Source organism: Falco rusticolus, unplaced genomic scaffold (genome assembly GCF_015220075.1).
Source record: "Falco rusticolus isolate bFalRus1 unplaced genomic scaffold, bFalRus1.pri scaffold_56_arrow_ctg1, whole genome shotgun sequence".
NCBI classification, from domain to species: domain Eukaryota; kingdom Metazoa; phylum Chordata; class Aves; order Falconiformes; family Falconidae; genus Falco; species Falco rusticolus.
The window spans coordinates 18,478-41,305 of record NW_023618235.1 but is presented as its reverse complement, the minus strand read 5'-3'; positions in this window follow the sequence as shown (position 1 = coordinate 41,305).

Genomic DNA, 22,828 nt, shown 5'->3' with positions numbered 1-22,828 from the left:
AACGTTCCGTCCAATGTTAGGTGGTTCCGTTTTTTATAGTGTTGTTACAAGCTGTTCTGCTACACCACACCTTCCACCCGGCAATGGTGTACGTGCCCAACATTCCTCAGGGGCCTCCAGGTACCTTTATCCCCCTGACCCCTGGTCTGGGCACAAGCACAGGGGTTTGGTTAAGTTTTGCAGGATCAGCCTCCCCTGTTGCTCCATGGCGTCAGTCAGCTTCCTCCTTAAACCTCTGCAGTGGCAGTGGTGTGATCTTCCTGCCTTAAATCTCTTCTGTAGCAGTGATATCTTCCTGCCTTAACGACGTACAGATCGTTCACTGCGGTGATGGCATGAGCTTCCTGCCATAGCAATGTTGAGAAAACACATCTGCTATGGCGATGGTGGGTCTCACCAGCGCAGTTTCTCACACCCCCTTGCTGGACCCCAAGGGGAAGCAGGGTGGGGTGGCAGCGCTCCTCCCCACCTGCCTGCCAGGGAGTCCCATGGAGCTCTCTCAGGTGGGTACGATGGACACTTCAGAGGAGAGCTGAAGTGTCCAGAAAACCAGAAGGGTCCAAAAGACCACAAGACCAGAGGGTTCCCAGAATGGTCCCCCAGAGAGTCTCCTGCAGATCCTGCTGCAGAGTCCCCTGGCCAGACCCACGGCTGCCGCTCAGCATCATCTGCCCCACATGGCCCAATTGGTGGAGGAGGCACTGCAGAGGCAGCCCCGGGTCATTTTGACCCACTTGCAGTCACCACTGGGTGTCCCCTCCAGACGGGTGGTGCCCAGATCAAGCAAGGCTGCTGGCAAAAAAGCCAAGCACCCTGCACTGGCTGGTACCCCCAGGATGCTAAAGACCTCCCTACGAGACAGCATGACACCCAGGAAGTGCAAGAAGATGGTGGTCTGCTAGGTGGCAAAAAGCTCCAAAACCCTCTGGGAGGGGAACCTGGACAGGGACGGCACAACTGCGGGCTGTAGTGGGCAGCAGGTGGGCGGCAGCAAGCAGAGGGCATCCAACAGCGACTCCGTGCTCACCAAGTGAGCCAGAACCCTGAGGGACTCCAGGAGACAAAGTGCTCCACACTGCCCCAGTCACCGTTGATATATTGATAGAGAAGGTGTGGAGCACAGATCCCTGTGACGTGTGACCTGCACCCGCCCACTACAGCCCCAGCCCTCTCCCATATCTCTCCTTAATTCATTAAAGGCTTGATGTTCCGTGCACAGTGCCTCTGCTTGCGGTCATTCACGCAGTGGGAGATGGGGATTAATGCAGCCCCTGCCACATGCAGAGAACCGACCTTCCACACTCCCCTCTGTCTAGGTGACACCTCCACCGACATGACCCACGCTCTAAAGCAGTTTCAAATGAAGGGACTTCCCATCAAGGGAGGCAGCCTTGGCAGGGGTGAGAAACAAAGACCAGGTCGTGAAAAGAACACCGTTAGCTAAGTTACGCAGGAAGAAGCCTTCCAATGAGGAAAGTTCTGGCAGCAAGGGAACACAAGCTGGTAAGGTCTTGGGATCCACTGACACCAACAGAAAATGAGTTAAAAATAGGACAAAGATAATTGCGGGAGTGGGAGATGGCGACCTCCAACTCAAATAGTTCCACCCGAAAGAGGCCAAGACCCTGCTTGGAGAGCATGCGTAGTTTGGTAAAACACGTCAGTAGTGCTATTGAGGATGCATACGTATTTGCATTAGAAGTGAAAAACCAGTAACCAAACCTGTGTATGACACATGACTATGCAATGTATGGCACTCTGAGAAAGGCCCCGAACCCCTTCTCAGTATTCCAATTGGATCAAAAAAATTTCTGTGCACTTTTTAATTGATGGAGCTGTCCAAATGTCAGTAGTCACTGCTGACCCGGCCAAGGCATTACATACACAACCTGGCTGCCGCAAAGTAAGGTATACCGGAATAGAGGGAGTAAGTAAGGAAAGCTAAGTGGCCAAAATTAATTTATGGCTACCCCGGCCAGGAAAAACAAATGGCAGATGCAGAAGTGCTCGCTGGAGAACCTGAGAGTAACATTTTGGGATCTGACCTGCCATATGGTCGGTGCAGGAAAACGCCTGGCCGGTCTGTATGGTCTTTTGCTTCTCTGGTGACAGCAGATGAGGAAGACGATGGGGAGCCCCACATAATTACTGGGTGGATGTGGGAGAAAAATGGAACAGGGAATTAATTTGTCTGTTACAACCATCCACACCTCTTCCTCGCTCTCCAGTTACCAGTTAAAACAATGCCCCTTGCCAGCAGCAGCAAACTCCGCTATGGATGGGGTGATGGCACACTTAGAAAAGAGAGGTATCGGCACTTGAGCCCACTCTCCATACAGTTTTCTGCTTTGACCAGTCAGAAAGCCTTACGGGCAATGGCACCTAACTCTCGATAGCCGCAAGTTAAATGCTAACTCCTTTTTAGTGTGGCAGTGCCCAACAAGACCCAGCTGGTGACACAAATACAGGGAGCCTCCCTGATTTGGAAGGCTCCTTTTGATATGGGAGATATGTTCCTCTAGATTCCGCTCCACATCCAAGATAAAGCCCAGTGTGCCTTTACCTGGAAAGGGACTCAGTACGTTCTCAATAGGCCTCTGTAAGGATATAAACACTGCCCTGCTATTGCTCACAATGCTCTGGCTGTAGTCTTAGCACAGATCTATTCCACCTGGCATCACAGTGTATCGGTACATTGATGGAATCCTCAGGGGGTGAGAAGGGACAGAAAGCATTAGAGAGACAATGAAAACCATTTGGGAAACACTGATCAAGTTGGACTCAAAGTCCCAGAATCAAAGTGCCAAGGGCCAGCACAAGAAGGTAGATTCCAAGGAGTCTGGTGGGTTAGAGGAGCTGCCTCTGTTGCACCAGAGACACTGGAACAGAAAGCATCTGGGCACAACCCATCTAGTATGCTGGAACTACAAGTTTGCATTCTGGTGTAACCGTATTCTTGCCTTTTCTGTCATTGCTCAGCCCTGGTATAATTTGTTAAAAAAGGGAAAATCATGGCAGTAGACATCTGATCAGCTCTGTGGTACCATCATGTTCCCATTCCTATTCAAATACAGGAACTTATTAGTAAGCATGGGCTAATTCCTGGCACACCACGATTCGCACAGTAGCCCACAAATCCCTCAACTAGTTTTGTTCTGCCTGTATTGATGACAGTTACATGGCTCTACATTATGAGGGAAAGCAGATCACACAGCTTGCTCGTTTGATGTGCAGGGCTGTGTTTCAAAGGACTATGACAAGCCCAGAAGAGCACAGCATAGTACGGTTAAGAATCAAGTAAATATCGCATCACAAACCATACTGCATGTGGCTTCACGAGAAACTGGGGTTTATGTAGGTGCATGGGAAGCGGGTCTCTTGCTCAAAACACAGCAAATACTGTTTAAAAGTATTCATATACTGAAACAATAAGATGACATACTTTTTCATTTGTCTCTAAATCCCCATGTAGATGTAATTCCTGAAATCGTACAGCTTGAGGCACTTTTCATGTAAAGCCAAGAAAGCTCAACTCAGAAGGCAAAGAACCTTATTAACAGAACGGATCATCTGTGACTACAAGACACCTTCCCTCTCATTGAAACAGAACAGCATAGTTAAAAGCAGGTTTTAAATTCCACGTGGAGATATTCAGAGCTTGAAAACTACAGGACATACTCTTTTCAACAAAAAATATTCCATTCCTTTCCACTTCTCTGTCAGCCTTAGCCTAGTGTTTCTTATTTTTCATGCTGCAGCACAGAAAGCCAGTCCCCACAGCTGCACAAAGGCTTCCACTGCCAGTGCGCAAAGCATTGAGGAGTCTGGGCTCCGTCTTGGCTGTACAGGAACGACCCACCTCAAATGCACTACACAGCCTGCACCTGGGGGTATCACAGAGTGATACTTAATCACTGCTTTTCCTCCCAGTAATAACAAAACAAAACAAAACAAAACAAAACAAAACAACCAAACCAAACAAAAAAAAAAAAAAAAAAAAAGGAAAAAAAACCCAAACCCTCCTTGCTTCCACAGGTCTTCTTACCAGGCGAGAGGTTTATGGAAGTGATGACTGATTTCATCTAACATACAAGCCACCTTCTGAACAATTTTCAGAGCTGTCCAAAAAAACCCCAGATCTTACACATCAATCAGTCCAAAGAAAGTACAGAGGTCTCTGCACTACTAGGACACAGGCAGGAACACTTGGATTTACTAGACACCTTTGTAAAAGCAAAAGGCGTTACACAACCGTACCAGATCCTTGACCAAAAGACTTTTCAAACCACCTGTTTTTTGACACAGTCCCTGCACTTCAACTCTTCCACCCATGACAATATTCTCTCAGGGATCAGACTTGCCTGCTCTGATCAGAGAATCAGTCAGCACAGTTCACTTTGAACCAAGCTAAAAACAAGGCCCAACCTCTACATTCACACTTGGGATACACGGCTCCTAGCGCAGGGCTCACACTGCGGTCCCACCTGAGGTACGTATCTGAAGTTGCATCTCCCATGGGTCAATTATTCCCCCTCAGAGCTCCCTTGAAACTGAGGGCTCGTGGTCAGTGAGAAAAGAGAGTTCCTTACCTCTTGTGCAGTCAGGGCACGTTCTCCCGTTAAAAGCAGCATGCTCAGGCCTCTCATTTGTGTACAATCTGTTCAAAGAGCAAAACCAAGTCTGAAGATTATTCATTTGCTTCTTTAAAGCACCTACTATTTGCAGCATTCAGCCCCCAGAAGACAACTTCTCACAGGTGCTCCAAGACACCTGCCATGAAAGGCAGTACAACAGAATCACCAGCAACCAGGTCTGTACCCTCTGGGACAGACTTTCAAAGCTCTTTGGAGGATTGCATTGGATTTGCTGCTTTAGACACTCCCATTGTGTGGATTTACTATTTGACTGGCAAAGGTTTTATGTACCACACATGTGAACATCATCAAAAAACCTACTGTAATGATCTCATTCATAAATAGACACAACGATTCTCTTAATATCACACGTTGAGAACTCAATGGATGCTCCTACCATGGCAGTGCTTCCCCTCTGTAGCCACTGAACAGGCAAAAAGATGGATTAAAACAACATCATCAAGCTCTGAAGCAAAACTTCTGTGTTCCTTTAGCTGTAATTTAGAGCTTCATTGAGTGCTGAAGAGTGTCAGCCTGACAGCTCTGAAGCGTGAAGCGCTTGATCCTCTGTGCCAGATTCGCACAGGCACTGGCCACGCAAGCTGCCTGCATACTCGCTGCCCTGCAAACGCAACAGAGAAGTAAGGAAAATACAATGGAGACAGAAATGATCTTCCTCTACCTATGCCGGCAGCTTCTTGCCTCCAGCATTCCTGCACCTCAGGAGCTTGGGAAATGACAGCAAGAAGTGAAAGTTCCTGAAAATACTTTGCCTGACACACCACAGTGTAGCACTTCCATATGCCCACACCACACTTCTGGCTCCCAGCTGCTCTCCTGTGCTTCCCTTCAGCTACCTGAGGGCTGCCTCTTCCGTCTCCTCGGATCTGGCCAGCTAAAGAACACCCAACTTATGGCTCTCACATTCTGACCCTTCTTCTTAACATCTTCTTGATGGTCTCTGCATTCTGCCCTCCAAATAAAGGAGCTTATCATAACAGGACAAGAGTATACTGGTTGCTTGGTTTGGTTTTGGTTGTTGTATTTTGTTGAGTTTTTTTGGGGGTGTTTTTTTGTGTTTGTTTTGTTTTTTGGTTTGTGTTGGGTTTTTTTTTTTGGGTTTTTTTTTGGTTTTTTTTTTTCCTGTAAGGAAGCCAAGTAATTAAAAGGGAAAAAACCAAAACAAAACCAAAATGACAGCTAAGTGGAAGTTTCATTTGGTGCTTAAACCACTTGAATACTTACGCTACAGCTGAGAGCTGGCCCTTAGTGGCTGATCAAGATAAAGCTCCAAATCCTTCCACTGAGGTTTCAAGTTACCAAATAACTTCATCGAAGGGAAGGCAAAATGGGTAAATACAAACATCGCCATGTGTTTACAGGGCTTTCTCAGCACAGTGTTTCTCTTATGGCACCAAACTTTCCGGTACGAAGAATTACAAATTTGAAGTCCTATTATAGGCAACATACCCTTAAACCAACAGCAGTGACAAAAGAGCCCAGATATTGACTTGTAGAATGGGAGATCACTCGTGACTTTCTCAACAGCTTCTACTATTGATGAAGCTTATAACAACCTCGCCATTTGGGAACAACATACTTGCTAGTGTTGGTCTGGCTGGAACCTCAGCAGGCTGGCGTCTTCATCTTTGCAAGTTTCCAATCCCAGGAAAGAACAAATTGAAGAAGAACTAAGCAGGAGGAAGGGCAGCAGGTACCGCTTTCACCTAACTCTCACCTGGGTGCAGAATGAAGCTTCTTTCTAAACACAAAAATTGCATCTCCATCAGGAGGATACTGGCTATGCTAGGAAGTGTCTTTTTCCCACCCTTTGCTTCACTAACGCGCTTTTTGGCCCAGGCAGTTATCTCCCAACACAGAGATGAGAAAGTATTGGGAATCATCCATTCTATACATTTGTAGAGAAAAGCTGTTGCCCACTGAGCTGTGTAGCTGTGAGGGTAGGGGCTGCAATGCTCACGTTCCTCTGCCAACAGCAGTTGTCTTTGCCTTACGCCTTAGCATATCATAGGTGAGCCCCGCGGTGAGAAAAACCTGCTCACAGCTTTCTGGCTGGATGTGCAAGGATATCACTAGTGTGGCTGGCACAAGGGGATGTAAGGGCTTGGGATGTTTAGAACTGGTCTCCCATTTATCACAACTGTGTAGCATGAAAAATTATTCTGATCGTGTTTCACAGTTCCTTCAGAGCCAGGAGGAATATCATCACAGGAATTCTCATGCCACTGAACTGGCAGCAAGCTATACAAGCCTTTTAGTCCCTTTTGATTCTTTTGCGCTTGTTCCATAAAAACATTCCCCACTCTCCAGCTCACCAGCCCTCAAAGAGGAAATGTCCCATCTGCCACACACTTGTCATAAACTACACAGGATATGACAAAGGTTCAAATATATCAGAATGTATCAAATCAGAAACTTTAAAATACAGAATGAAAAAAGAAAATAAAAATGTCTGGTAGTGGGGAAATTACTTTCTACCTTGACAGTTAGGTTCTTAAGCTGCCAGTGATTAACATTAATGTATCTGTATTTCAAGGTCATGATGGCAACAGTTCTGTTATTGGTGGATATCAGCAAGAGATTCCCTGCCTTTCACAAGCTCTGTGTCTCCAACTACACATCGCTATGGATTTGGTTTTTGTTTTTGTTTTTGTTTTTTTTAAAGAAGTGCTTTTGTTTTTTTAAAGAAGTGCTTATCACGTTAGAATCTGTCACTCACAAGAGCAGATTATAAGTAAAATAGCATTATACTTCTCTTGATTTAAATACTGTTTAGTAGTATTTAGGTAGTTAGCTGCACTGCTACATCGAACCACAAGAACATTAACACCTCCAGCTTCATAGACACCCATAATTTATTTTTGTAAGGAGCAAATGACTAAACATGGAACAACGCTATATGAAAGAGCAAAAGAACACACACAATCAGCATTTCCCTTTTTGGACTACTAATTGACCATCTCTAACAGCAGGTAAGCCTGGATTAAAAATCAGTCACATCTGGATCCCAAACAGGGCATGGGTTACTGTATGCCACAGACCTGGACTTGACTCTTGAAAGGAATTGCACACAAAAGAAAAGTTTAGATGGTTTTGCAGAAGTTTGACTGTCTCGGCCACTTTACTTGGGACATGCGCTACAGTAAGGTATGTGCACTACAGCACCATTGGCAGTAAAGGAAACAAGTCTTGCAGTTCAAGTTCAACACTGCATCCACAAATGAAATGAGGCTGCTACGTTTGAGGAACATGGATGGAAACCTCACCTGCCATCCCAAAGTTAAGCTACAGCTTTTCTTCCCTTTTTGTCACTTTCCTCAGCCTTGGTACATATTTGCAGAGTCTGAAGCAAAGGCCCATAGCTTCTTCGTGCCTGTAACAGTGAATGTCCTGGTTTCACACATCGGTTTCTTGTGCGGCACCACTTACACCCTACATTTGCCTTCATAAATGCATCCTTACACTAGGGAAGGGAAGGAAAATTACCAGTCATGCCATCATAGTGACCACAGGGCAACAGAGTGCCCTGCTTGTAAGGGGAGCTAAGACAGTAAATAACCCTCAAATACCTGGCTAAAGAAGCACAGTTCAATCTCATGCTTGGAGTCTCACTATTGACACAATCTAACAAGAAGACATGTTAAGGAAAGAAAAGTTGTAATTAAATTGAAGTGGGGCTTTTCTTTCCTCTCCTGATGGTTTACCACCCAGAGCAGGCTGAAGTTCTGAACCTGCAAAGTGCTCCTGGGACCACACTTGTATGCTCACTCTGGGAAACAAAGACAGCTGTCTGAATTCTTTTGCAGGTACAGTCTTTCTTGAGTTTCAAGTTGGAATGAAATGAAAAGCTGCCATCAGTCCCACTTTTGGCACAGAGGCACAGCGATGGTTCATGCACATGCCTGCACAGAAACGCAGCCGAGGGAAACAGTCCCTTGGGTCTCAAATACAGAAACAGCACTGAAAACCTTGACTGCTGAGACAGTCACGGCAGCGTTCTCCCGGGTCAATACATAGCATGCTTGTGGCAGGATCACCTGCCCAGCCCCTTCTGCTCCCCCTGCCCCTCTGGCCACCTCCCGCCCCTCTCTGGCCACCCCTCCGCCTTGACCCACCTCTCCCTGCCACTCGGTGCCTCTCTCCCCCTAGTCCCTGCCTCACGGAGGCTCCGGGGCTGAGGCCTGTGCCAAGCAGCCCCAGGTAGTGGCCATGGAGCCTGCAGGGCCAGGCCCAGAGCCTGGTGTCCCCGCAGGGCCTGACTGCAGGGCAGGTGTGCCCCATGGCCTGCTGGGAGAAGTTGTGCCCCGGGGCATGCTGGGAGCTGTAGGCCTGGGGCTGCCAGGTGGCCATGTTGTTCCCAGGGCATGCTGGGAGCTGTAGGCCTGGGGCTGCCCCATGGCCATGTTGTTCCCAGGGCATGCTGGGAGCTGTAGGCCCCAGGCTGCCCCATGGCCAGGTTGTTCCCAGGGCATGCTGGGAGCTGTAGGCCTGGGGCTGCTCCATGGCCAGGTTGTTCCCAGGGTGTGCTGGCAGCTGTAATTGCCCACCCTCAGCCTCCTGGCAGACACGGGCTGGGGGGTCGCAGCCTGTTTTGGGTCTGCAGCCAGGCTGAGTGGGGGCTGGGGCCAGCCATGGGGCAAGGGAGGCCCTTGGGCCGGCGCAGGGGTGTCTCCTGCCTGCTGGCTGCCCGGGGGTGTGTGTGTGTGGGAGCTCCCACCCCCCAGCGTGCCGGGCCCCCGGGCAGCTGGAGTCAGGATGGGCTGGGGCAGCCCTGGGGGAAGCCCAGTCCCCTGAGGGACTGGGAATATGCAGCTGCCTGGGAGAATTACCAGCCAGAGCATGCGTGTTCAAGCCTTGCTTCCCTTGCTGGAAAATAGTTCATTTTTATATACAGCCTCTCACCACCGAGATCCAGGCAGTAGGGATTGTGCCCTGTGGGGAGCAGCCTGGTGACTGGAGCCTGCTGCCCTTCAGTGGCAGAGCTGGATGCTTCTCGCTGGCAGGATTAAGTTGTAAAGAGTCACCAGGAGAGGCTGCAGCTAAAGCAGTGATTAATTTGACTTACTGAATAAGCTCACCTAGGGGTGGCAAGCCTTCTGAGGCGCCTGGGCTATAACAATAGCCAAGGGAAGTGGGGTAACAGAGCGCTGCTGTCAAAACCATATAGCACCGAGAATAAATGAGGTTTTATAATACAAGCAGAGTGCATGTGCCCCAAGAAAGTTCAGCAACTTGTTGACCACCAGTAGTCTCAAAAGACCCCAAGAAAGCCCCACAGGAGCAAAGTGACATACACAAGTGCCTTATGCATATGTAAATAATTTCAGGGAACTATTTAGTGTGAAGTACAACTTGCCATCAGAACATGCCCAGAAAGGACCCTGAGGGGCTGGATATTGAATGGTGGAGCATGTTGATAGGTCACAGGTTTTTTCTTTTCCTTCCCTCACAAAATTCCACTTTGTTTTGATAGTAAGTGAAACCACATATATTTCAATGTGTTTTCTCGATTGGTAGTTTTTGCCTAACATATGGGATCTCCAGGTTTAAACCCTGGTGCAAGAAAACCCCAACAAGGTCACATGTCTGGAATAAAGGTTTGCAAGTCTGGGGTATACCATGGTTCTATTCCATGATTCACAACTAATTGTTCACAAACAATTCCTGAGGAGAGTATTCTCATGGGGTAAGGGATTTATTTCCCGTGTTTCAACTCTCTTATCTGTACTGGACAAAAAGTGTTTAAGGGACCAAGCCCTTACCCCATTTGTTAGGCATTTGAATATGCCAACCCGGGGACAACAGGACTTTGTGTTTGTGGTGTATGGATTAACTGTGGCGTCTCAATACATACTGGATCCCCCCTTTGCAAGGGGTCCAAGTCCCCTGCCCAGTAGGAATCTCATTGAGGGGCCTACCAGGACCTCCTCTGCCAAGCTGCTTTCCAGCAAGGTGACCCCTGACTGTGCCGGGGCCTGGGCTTGTTCCTCCACAGGCACCAGACTCAGCACTTGTTGGACTTGAAGAGGTTTCTGCCGGCCCCTTTCTCCAGCCCAGCCTGGTCCCCACACGCCACCCACTGTGGTACCAGACACCCCCACCCCCTGTTTTGTGGGTGCAAGCCGTGCCCAATGCCTGCTTGTCCCCACTGGGTTCAGGCACTCAGAGTGACACAGCCCCAGCTGCGGGACGGATGGATGAGCCCCAGCACCAGGATAGAAAAAAGACTGAACATTTCAGATGGGGGGCAGCCCAGGGGGTTCCCAGCCCTGCACCCTGCCAGCCGCTCACTGGCAGGGAAATCCACTGCTCTTCTGGGAGCAGCGCTGCCACCACGGGGGCTTGCAGAAGCGGATGCAGTGGGGCCAGCAGTCGCATCTCCACCAAAGCTTTGAGCAGCCCCTCAGGCGGGAGCAGCCCTCCTGCAGGCACAATCCTGCCCAGCACAGTCCTGAGGCCACCTGCCCACGTGCCCTGCCCACGGGCACCTGGTGCTGGGGCCTGGGGTCTGCTGGGGTGCTCCTGCCCGGCCCCACATGGATGGTGCTGCCCAGGCCCATGGAGCTGATTCTGTCTGGTGTCATGGGGCTCCTCTTCGTCACCCCCACCGGGCTCCTTCTGCCCATCCGCATAGGGCTGCTTCTGCTTGGCACCGTGTCCTGCCCTTGGTCTTTGTCCCCATCTGCTGTCTTCCCTGAGTCTGCATCTGCCCCCAGCAGCTCCACTCCAAGGCCCTGGAAAAACCCTCTGGGCTCCAGCAGGCCTGGTTAGAGCTGCTCCTCTTTCCTGGCGGGGGGGGGGAGGAGGGCACTGCAGGGGGGTCCCACCACAGGCTTCCTTTTGCAACTTGGCCATCATCACTTGCAGAAACTTTTGTTAGTGCTGATCACTGTGAGGGTGTCCTGGACGATGTGGATGACCTCCTTGATGAGGTTCTGTGTAACCACAGCTATGGCTGAGGGGCTGCTGGGGGTGGCCTCACATGGATGGGGCTCTGTGCTGTTTCCCTGCCATCCATGAGGAACTCCTGCTCTGGCAGCTCCAGTGAGAGGTCCTGGCCAGGGGCGATTCCCAGCTTCCCCACTGGCACCGAGTGGCCCTGAGGGACTGGGAATGTGCTATGCAGGTTAGTGCCACTGGTCTGGGATGCGGTAGAGGGAGCCCAGGGTAGAGGAGCCACTGCATGACAGGGAGGGCAGCCGGGCCCGTGGGGACTGGTGGTCCCTCCCCAGAACATCTGCACTTGCCCTGCAGTGGAGGATGGGGAAGAGAGAGAAGGCTGTTGCCCTGCAGTGCTCATGCACATCTGCAAGCCGACGTGTGGAGTTCCAATTTCTGCTAGTGAGGGCTGGCAGGTTTCTTGGACAGGGAGACTGGGAGGGCAGTCAGACGTTGGGTTGCCTGAGGATCCTGACATCTTCTTCCTCAGCCAAAGTGCCACGAGTCCCAGAATCACACAATGGTCGTTGTTGGAGGGAACCTCTGGAGATTATCTAGTCCACCCCCCTGTAAAAGCAGGCTGTGCTAGAGCAAGTTGCACAAAATTCTGTGTAGGTGGCAGTGGAATGTCTCCAGAGGCCTCTCTGGGCGGCTTGTGCCAGTGATGTTAGTTGGAGTGCTGTGTGAGGGTCCCTGCGCTGGTGGTGGGCAGTGCCTGTACCAGCTGCAACATCAAGGCACTGCAAAGGGGCAGGGAGATGATGAGCACAACAAGCCCATGCCACGCTCCCTCCCCCCACACATCACAATGCCTGTTGCCAGGTCCCTGATGGCTGTGGAGGCCACCTGGCCCTGGGCACCCTCTGCCCCAGGGTGCGCTGGAGCTGTCTTTGCCCTGGAGCTGTCTTAGGCTCGCTCTAGTCCACCCAGGATTCCTCCTGAGCCCTTCCTGGCACCCCAGACCCCTCTGCAGGGACTCTAGCACCAAAAGAAAGCCCACTGGACTCGGGGCCTGGCCCCCTAGATTTGGCCATTCCCCTTGAGTCTCCACGGCACTCCTCCATAGGTGTCTGTAATGCCCCAGAGCCTTGTGCTGCTCTCTAGCCAGATCATGGGAGCCCTCCTGAGGCAGTCAGGGCGACCCAGGCACTCTGTTTGTCCCACAGTCCCTCAAGGAACCCTGCAGGGTCCCTCTGGCCCCCTTAGCACCTCTGTACTCTGCCTGGAAAATTGCTGAGCGCGTCATGGTGCAGGGACATGGCGGAGCAGTCAAAGCAGCTGCTGTGCTTTCACTGGGTACCTGGAGAATCATGGGACAAAGTTACGATGGACTCTCCTCTAACTTCTCCCCTCCTTTGTTCAGTCTTTAGGCTTCATGGTACATTGCATAATCGTTGTTATACACAGGCTTGGCTTGTGTATGCTGAAGGAGGTCTGAACTAGATGAGGTCCCAGTCAGCCCCTCTCTCCAGCCTGCCCAGGTCCCTTGGGATGGCACCACGATGCCCTGGCCTAAGTGCCGCTCCTCCCGCTTTGGTGTCATTTACCAAAGTGAGGGTGCCTTCTGCCCCATCATGGAGACCATTAATTAAGGAAGGTGTCAAAGAGGTTTTCAGCCAGTACTGACCCCTGGGTGCCACCGCTAGTTCCTGGCCTCACACCAGACTTGGTGCCACCGAGCAGCACCCGCTGGGCCCAGCTGTTCAGTCCTTTTCAGTCCCGCTCGCTGTCGGCTCACCTAGCCCTTTTCCATTTGAGTGACTTGAACTCCATGTTTAAAAGGAAGAGATGTCAAGAGGGGCCCATGCAAGCACACAGCTTTCAAAACCCCATGGCATAAACTTCCCACACTGGGTATTTCCACCAACTCCCCCAAAACCTAGAGAAGTACATGCCCCCTCAGTGACTTGTGCAAGGCCAGCAACTGCTTTTAATTCTGGCTTTGGCTTCTCTGCCGGTGGGTTCCAAATGAGTGTTGTTTTTGCAGGGTGATTCCCAAAGCAGAAGAGGGATTAAAGCTCTTCGTTGACGGACCTGTGGACAGGTGGGCCAGCTGGTGGAGCTGTCCCAGTCTCTGGAAGCTCCCTCTGAGCTCTTGGTGACCACAGGCAGCACTGGGAGGAGGGACAGGGTGGGCTGCTGGTGCTTTTTGTGCAGCTTGTTCCCTGTTGGGGTCACTTGCGGTGCTTCCTGGATCTTCCTCCTCCTCCTTCTCTCTGATATTCCATGATACAGATGCTGTGCTCCATGCTCATCCAGGGTTGCAAACCGCCCGTGTCTCCACCACAGCACCCTGAGTATTTCTCTCAGCTGCATCTGTAGTGCACTGAAACCCTCCTCCTCCTCCTTGCTGAGTGGTGGTACTCTGTGTACTCCACAAACCAGCTGTGGAGATCATAGCCACGCCGTGGGGATCTGCTCCGCCTCAGCAGGCTTTTCTCTCCAGCAGCCCTGGGTGCAAGAGGTGACTCGGAAAAACTGTTGGAAAGTCCTTGAGTTGTGTCAATCCTGGGAGCATGACGATGACTTGGAGGACTTGTTCTCCTCCTCTTTGATGACTGGTGGTACTCTCTGTGCTCCACTAATTGGCTGCAGAGATCATAGCTGCGCCGTGGGGATCTGATCTCTCTCTGCCTCAGCAGGGTTTGCTCCCGAGTAGCGCTGGGTGCAGAATTTTGGGAGCTGCCGTTAGAGGTCCCTGGAGTTGCGTTATCATTGGGATCATGGTCATAACTTGGAGGACTTGTTGTTCTCCTCCGCCTTGCTGAGGGGGGGTACTCTTTGTACTCCACAAACCGGCTGCGGAGACCATAGCCACGCCGTGGAGATCTGCTCCGCTCTCTCTGCCTCACCAGGGTTTGCTCCCGAGCATCCCTGGGTGCAGGAGAATACTGGGAGCTGCCACTGGAGCGCCCTGGAACTGGGTTATCATTGGGAGCGTGGTCACGACTTGGGAGACTTGTTCTCCTCATCCTCCTTGCTGAGTGGTCATAATCCATGGTGTGCACGAACCAGCTGCGGAGATTGTTTCCCCACTGTGGGGACCTGCTCCGGGTCCTCTCCCTGGCACTGTTCCTCTGGCAGCGGGAAGAAGTGCTGAATCCGTGCTCCTCTTTGTCATCCTGTTCTCGTACACTGCGAAGTGCACGGTGTCTTGGTTGACACCAGTCTGGGCATGCTGCTTTTTGTCTAGCCAGCAGCCTTCCACAGCCGCAGAAGAAGCGATGCAAGTGTGCGCCCATGTAGGAGGCAATGCTGAGCCCACCTGCCCAGAGGGGCCACAGCCAGCCTGCAGCTGCCTCCCATGGACCTGTTGCAGTTAGCTGGTTGGTGCTGGCTCCTGTGAAGGAGCTGCTGTCCTCTGGAGTGTCCTCCTTGCTCGTCGCCATGTCCTGCCAAGAGAGCTGTGAAAAGGTCCTGTCCTTTCCTCCTGAAAGGACCAGAGCAGTGGGGAACCCCCAGAGCTCTCTGAGGGGACAGCTAAAGACCTCCCAAAGGCCCTCCTGGACGGCTTGCAAAGGCACATAGTAGCGTGGATCTAGGTGGACACAAGTAGGATGGATCTAGGTGGGATGCTTTGAGTGGGAGCAGTGTTGCAGCCGTGAAGAGAGCTGCAGTGTGTGGGGGCAAGGAGAGCAATGCCAAGACCCCAGAAAGAAATCCACATTGCATCTGGTGCCCTGACCCACCTCCCCGGGGTTACCTTAGTCCAACGAGGCTGATACAGTGGTCCCACAGGACCCGTCTCCTGGCTGCTGGTCCCCCACTGACTGAGGAAGGAGCGGGCATATGATCCTCTTGGTGAGGATGAAATCCGCTGACTGATTTGCAAATCAGAGCATCTGCAGGAGAAAAAGAACAAACAAGGATCAATGTTTGTTTAGAGCTGCTTTTGCAGCCCCCTCTGGGGTTCACTCATTTACTTGGAGTGGTTTCTATAACAGAGAGAAGACATGTCAAGACAAGAATATGGGAAATTCAGTTGGGGTCTTCCCACTAGGTCTGCCCCTGTCACAGCAAGACCTCGCCTTCATACCCCCTACGGCCTCCATTTCATAGAAACATAGCATCACAGGATGGTTTGGCTTGGAAGGGACCTTAACGGTCATCTAGTTCCAATCGCCTGACATGGGCAGGGGCACCTTCCAACAGACCAGGTTGCTCAAAGCCCTGTCCAGCCTGTCCTTGAACACTTCCAGGGACGGGGCATCCACAGCTTCTCTGGGCAACCTCTGCCAGTGTCTCTCCACACTCACCGTAAACAAGTTCTTCCTAAGATCGACTCTAAATCTACCCTCTTGAAGTTTAAAACTGCTGCCCTCACCCAATCACTACACATCCTGATCAGGAGTCCCCCAAATCTTCCCTGTAGGCCCCTTTAGGGACTCTTCTCTGCATCAAACAGCTACAGAGAGCAGACAAGTAGCAGTTTACATCAGGGCAGCAGCCTAAAGCCCAGCAAGGGAAGGGAATGACTGACGGGGGGCAGTTCACGTTGGACAGCACTGAATGATGCGGGTAGTAACTGTCTGCTAGGACAGAAAGACTCAGGAGGATCGGAAGGAAAATAGCCAAACTGGGAAAGGGAAATGTATTCTCGACACATTTTGGTAGTGGCTATTACCTGACATAAAAAAGTAAATAGGCTTGCTGTGCGAGAACTGTGTTTATGTTGCAACAATCCACCAACATATCGTCCATCTGGTACCACAGTCCATCGCTGGCCTGTAAATATAGGCAATGATATCTGGAGATGAACTGCGTGGTTTCTCCGGAAAAACAGAGGCAGCAAACTACAGAAGCAAGTGTCCACCAGTGCAAATCCCGGCCAGCCAGTCAGGAGACCTTCTCCCCCAAAAGCTTGGCTACCAGAAAAGTTTGCCTTCCCCAGCACACATTCTTCCCCGTGACAAAGGAAGTGGCTCTTTACCTTTGTGTAGCAGAAATAGTGTCCTGCCTGAAAGCTGCCACCGCTGTGCACCAGGACAGCATATAAGGCGTAGAGGAGCGGTTCTGCAGCTCCCTGAGACATGTATGGCTGGAGATCCAAGTACTGGGGATACTGCACAAACTGCGGAGAGACCAAGAGGGCTCAGGAAGGATACTGCCATACCACGTGAAAAAGCCTGCCAAGACCAGGGCCCAGCCATGTTAAAATACATCTCTGGGGCTCATCAACACTTCTTGTCCCTGAAGCAGCAGGTAACGCCTTGGGTGGCAGGAAACTGTTCTCGGCCAGAGCAGCTCTGTCGCAGCAGAGCATGTGCTTGCCTTGCCACAGAAGCTCTCCTCTCCCCAGAAGGGAACATAAAAAGCTCCACCTGAACAGCTTGTGACAGAGCATCCTGCTTTGGGAAATCTCCTGCTCCAGGAAGAGAAAGAGAGTTGCCCTCCAATTGCGTACACACCTTGCCGATCTTCTTGCCGGAGAAATCAAAGCGTTTCAGGCACAGCGTGAGCACCCTGGGCGCGCGATCGATTGTAAACCTCTTGAGGGCAGTAACCATCTCGTCACACCTTGAAAGCAAGCAGAGAGCCAAGCACTGAAATGCACCCTAGCTTGCCCCACGGCGGCCAGACAACCTTTTCCACCTCACACGTCCTCACGCCATTTCAAGACTCTTCAGAACCATTAGGCCGTAAGAAAGAAAAGCTGTGCCTCCTGATTGTACATCGAACCTCCTGAGGCTCGATGACAGGCAGCATCTCCACACAGGCACAAGTCTTAATCTGGTGTTAGACATCCTCTTACCTGTTACATCGAAAGCTGTTTTCACCAGCCAGCCGCTCAGGTTTGACAAAGTCCTCCAGAGATGCAGTGACAGATGAGGCTGCCTGGAGGGGTGAGAAAGGAGAGCTCTGAGCTGGGAGAAATGCCCTCGCCCAAGCACTCAGGGGGAGTTGCCCACAAGACCCAGGTGGATGACGCTGAGAAGACCCACCATGACCCTGCAAAGAGTGGCCAGAGGGAGGAGGAAAGAGGGTATGATGCCGAACATTTCCCTCACTTCCCAGAGATTCCCGGCTGACACTATCAAGAGCTACCTCACTGTGCCACTGCTCATTTCAGCTGCCGATAGTGTGCAGCATCATCAGGAATGAAAACAACATAAGCCATCAGCCTAGGAGCCAGGTGGGTGTTGAGGGAAGGCAAAGAGATGGTGGCTGAGAGTCCCTCAGTGCAGAGAGTATAATGCGTGCTTGCCCAGCACCTACAGGGAGGCTGCTGCCATGGCCTTTGCAGGACACCTCCCATACCACTTCCCACCTCCCACCAAGCTCTCCTGTGTTCACAGTGCACTTTTCAAAGCCAGCTGCACACATTCTGGGAAGCCACAAGGAGCTTGGGACGTCTTGAAGCACAGTGAGAAACCCTCTTACTTTGATATCCAAAGGGACATCCAGGAAGGCCTCGTAGGAATCGGAAACTGCTTTGCAGCTGCGGCACGTGGCTGGAAGGCAAACGGAAATGCTCAGCAACAGGTGAAGTCGATTGGTCGTGCCCATCTATGCTTTTGATCTTTTCTAGAGCCAGCCACATGCTCATCTGTTTCTCACAGGCACACAGCAGGGCACAGGCAAGTGTAAGGAGAGCAACAGTTGTGGAAACATACCTCTGGACCTCAGGAAGCCCCCAAATATTTGATGGACGATGGTAGTATATTGAGAAGAGATGTCCCAGCTGGAAGGAAACAGTAAAGCAGAGAGTTATCTCCTCCAAGAGATAACGCCCTGGGCGTAGTGTTTCCTTGATGGGGGTACATCAAGGCAGCCAAAAGGCCGGGCAACACTGAAAGGTCATTTGTTTGTGCTTACGCGCTGCTTCCAGCCAGACAAGCTCTCTGCATGGCAGTGACAGTACAGCGTAAGAAGTCGTGGGCGTCTTCCTGCATGCCAAGCATGAAATGTCCTCCTATGCCTAATCAAGAGGAAGGTAGTACTTCAGTCCTCTACCGACAGAGGAAAGCACATCAAAGTAGCTGAGGTGACCTACGTGGGAGGGCACTGATGACGTCCCTGGGCTGGATGGCACTGGCTGAGGTGTTCAAGGCATTGTTAACGTGCGCTTCCATGATGCACGTCATGCAGAAGCCTTGCTGGCGACCTGAAGAGGGAGGGAGGAAGGGAAGCAAGCCAGTCAGGTTAGTCAAAGAGCCATTGAATGGGAAACCTCATGGAGATCTTGGAGTTGTCCTAGACAGTCTCCTAGTCCTCCCCAGGTGCCAATGGCCCAGTATGCCCAGGACATCTCAGTACACAGAAAACATTCTTGAGAGGGATGCTTCACTGACAGAAGTTTTCTGTGCAACCAGCAGAGAGAGTTTAACCTGCAGGAATCGGGAACAACACCCGGGACTAGAAAGAGGCGTCTTTGTGAGAGCGAACACACCTTGATAGGACAAGCGGCTTCTAGGCTTGAGTGTTCCCAGAACACCAGCTTGGGGGCAGCTGACAAAGAAGGGCTGTTTTTCTCCTACATCCCGTTGCAGGTTCTGGGGATGCTTGGGAAGTGCCCAGCAGACTGACAAGGAGATCTTCCTAAAAGTACTCACAGGAGCTGCTGTGCTCATGAGAGAGCAGGTAGTTGGCAAGAGGGGGTGTGTACGTCAGGCACTGCAGCACGGAGTTGAGGAAGCACGTATTGTCCACGTTGTAGAGGCCTGCTCCAGCTTTCTGCCTTTGCTGCCAGTCCATGCAAATCTTCTCCGGGGAAAAGAGGATCCTTTGTGGTGGAGCCATTCCCTCGGCAACGACTGCAGGGAAATGATGGTTTTGTTGCACAGAAGCGTATCTGAAAAGCCAAGTTCTCTGCAGGAGCACCCAGGACAACCAGCTCCAACCTCCAAGCCAGAACAGGGGAAACCCAACGCTGCCTGTGACATTTACTGCTTGGAAAAGGTTTGGGAAAAGCCTGTTCACCTCCTTCTTTTGCTGGAAATCCAACAAACCCACACTCTGATTTCTGGGCTCGGGATACCCGCCTTTCCATCTAGAGTGTTGAATGATCAGGTCAAGCCTTCCCTTTTTCTGACTGTCACTTGACAAAAACAAGCAGGCACCAAGCCCAGAAGGGAACCCTACTGATGTCAGTTTGTTCTACGGGCAATGTGTAGAATGGCAGAGGAGGGACAAAATGACCAATTGCTGCGTCCAATCAAAAAACCCTGGGTAGGCCTGGCTGCTCCCAGGAAACACCCCAGAATTCCCTCAAGGTTGTCCCCACAATCAACATTCCAGGATGGAGCAGGAGCCGTGCCCATTGCATTTGGGGGCTCACAAAGCCCAAGGCTGCTGGTGAAGCTGTTACTCACAGGAGTCGTTTCCCATTGTGGCCGTGGCTCCTCTCAGGAGCAGAGCAGGAAGCTTTGGCTGGCAAAGAATGTCCAGATGCGGCCCAGAAAGAGAAGATCAGCACCAATACCGTCACCTGGTTGCAATGAAGAAAGTGGAGCTCAAGAAAATCATTCAACCACCATAAAAAAATACAGGCCAACACTTGCCATCAAAAGTGTTCAAGTGGTCGCTTTAACTGCCTGTAGCAACTGTCAGCAACAGAGCCCTCTGGCTCTCCAGCCCACACTTGCCCACCCTGTTTGCAGGAGTGACCGGTGCCTGGCCGCTACTATAACGGTTGCCTTTGCTGGGCTGTGTTTCTGGTCTCCCTTCCTGACCCATCAGTCAAGGTGGGCTTTGGGTCAGGCTACGCTGAGCTCAATGCCTCGGCCTGCCACCTCACTACTTCCCTAGCCTTGGCAATGGCAAAAAAATAGGAATTACCAAACAGGAACTCTACCCATAGGGCCTGTCTGGCCAGCCTAGAAGGGTGGAAAAGCTCAGCATACAGCTTGGGAGGTAGAGAGCAGCCTCCACTTTTATCCCCAACCTACCTCTTCTAGGACCTGTCCCACAAGCAAAGTCCTAGTTACCTTTGGAAGAGGGTGGAAGCTGAGGAGCAGTCAGCAGGAAAGGAGAAATGTTTAGAAAGAGGTAGCCACGCAAGTAGCTCAAGAAGGAGCCGAGTTATCCTGACGGGCAGCTCAGCCCAACTGGCTTTGGCCAGGATGTCCAGCCCTGGCCAGGTGAGGTCACAAGTTCCGGGTGGGTGCCGCATCACTGCCCCTTTGTGACACGGGGCTGCACGGCAACACACTGTGGCCAGGCAGCTGCCCCAGCCTGGGCACCTCCCCTGCAGCCAGCAGCCGGTGCCGCTGGGCTTCCCCACGTGCTGCTGGCGAAGGGCTGCTTGGCCGCCGGCACAGTTCCCACCTCTTCCCCGCTGCGCACAGCCAGAGGAGTCAACGCCTGCCCCGGGCTGGAAGCTGCCCGTGCACAGCTGTGGCTGGCACCGTCGCGTTGCGCAGGGTTTCTTTGCCATTCATCCCAGCTATAGGACTGTGTGCGTGAGACTCGTGGAGCAAAGCACCTGCCCATGACTTGCATCTGCCCCCAGGACTCAGCCTGTGCTTGGGACATCCACTTTGGCCACAGCCTCGCTTGGGTGGCTTTTTGTCATCATGTGCCCCTGGGGATGGCTGGTGTTTCCCCTCCTGGCCTGGGGAGGCTGCTTTTGCCCCTTGTCCACACCAGGTACCTGGGCTGACTCCTGCCCTGCTCAGGGGGCTCTTTATGCCCCTGCCCATATTGGGGTGGCGAGCTTTGCTCCTGCCCCTCAGGGGGCATTGACTTCTGTCCCTGTCCTGCTCAGGGCATCTTGCCCTGCCCCTCCCCTGCTGGGGGCAGCCGTTTTTGCCCTGCCATAGCAGGACACCAGGACTCCAGTGCTGTTTTGCTGGCACCAACTACCAGCGCAGGCTGGATCTCAGTGTCACACCACAACCTTGCTGCTCAGGACAAAGTCAGCTCCGCTCCAAGTCTCCTTCAGCGCTGTTCCTCCAGCTGGCATCTGACAGGCGTAGGTGCAAATTTCCCTCCCTGCTGAGCTGGCTGCAGGGCCAGGCCGCAGGAGCTGGCAGCACCCAATGCCACCCAGGGAAGTGAAGGATCCCAGCAGCTGGATGTCAAGTAGGCTGTGCCTCTTCCTCCCGTTCCTCACTCACACACTTCAGCTACAGCTCTTGTGCTTGGGCACATGGCGAACCGTTATGCTTCACAAGATGCCGCAGTCAGTGGGATGGGTTGTGTGAACGTGGCTGAAAAGTTCCTGTGCCCCGACAGGCTCCCTTCACAAAGGCATCTTGTCCATGAGATGACCTGTTCAGAGTGGTTTTCCGTATTTAGCTTTTTAGTAGCATTGCACTAAACAAAACACCGTAACCAGTAGTTACCTGGAGGAGAAAAATAAAAAAGGGGGAGGGAGGGGCAGCGGAGAAAGGGAAACATAATAAAAAAGGGCAGACTGAAATAAAACAGACAACAAAAACTTGACTGCAGTTCTTAGTAAAGCCAACATGGAACATGACCAGAACCAGCTGCCAGGCGTTCCAGGTCCTAGGAAGCTCTGTCAGACCTGTGCAGAACACCTCTGCCCTCATTAGACATTGCTGGTATTGCAAAGACCAACTTGCAAAGCTCTCTTCAGACTTGAAGGTATCTGCTGCCCTGAGGGCCTTTGGTGGAGGAGAAGGAGATCTCCAGGCACACCATGGAGCTGCTGACAGGCCCACTGTGAAACTGCTTGGCGTGTTCCCCAACTGTATTATCCAGGGGCTAGTAAGGCTTGTTGGAGGTAAACCCCAGCAGCCTGAGAATGCAGGCACACGAGTGGAGACCCCGGTGTGATGTGCCTTGTGTGCCTGGGCTGCTCTGCATCTGCTGGGTAGAGGGAGGACAGAGCTCACTGCACTGCAGCAGTGGTATCGGTGGCTGGCACAAAGGCACCCAATGTGTCTGCAGGGCTGCCTGGGGTGCCCTCCGCGCTGCCCTGCTGAGGCTCCACCTGGAGTGCTGTGTCCAGTGCTGGGCTCCCCAGTGCAGGAGAGACAGGGAGCTGTTGGAGAGGGTCCAGAGAAGTGCGACGGGGATGAGGGGTCTGGAGCATCCCCCTTCTTATGAGGACAGGTGGAAAGAGCTAGGTGTGTTCAGCCTGGAGAAGACAAGGCTGAGGGTGTCTTACCAATGCCTACAAATCCCTTAAGGGTGAATGTCAGGAGGATGGGGCCAGGCTCTTTGCAAGCTCTCCTGCTCGCACACCTACTACAGGGAAGTGGTTAGTGCCTTAGGAAGATTTGGTTGTTTTATTTTCATTGTGCTGTCCTATATGCAGATCTTCAAGG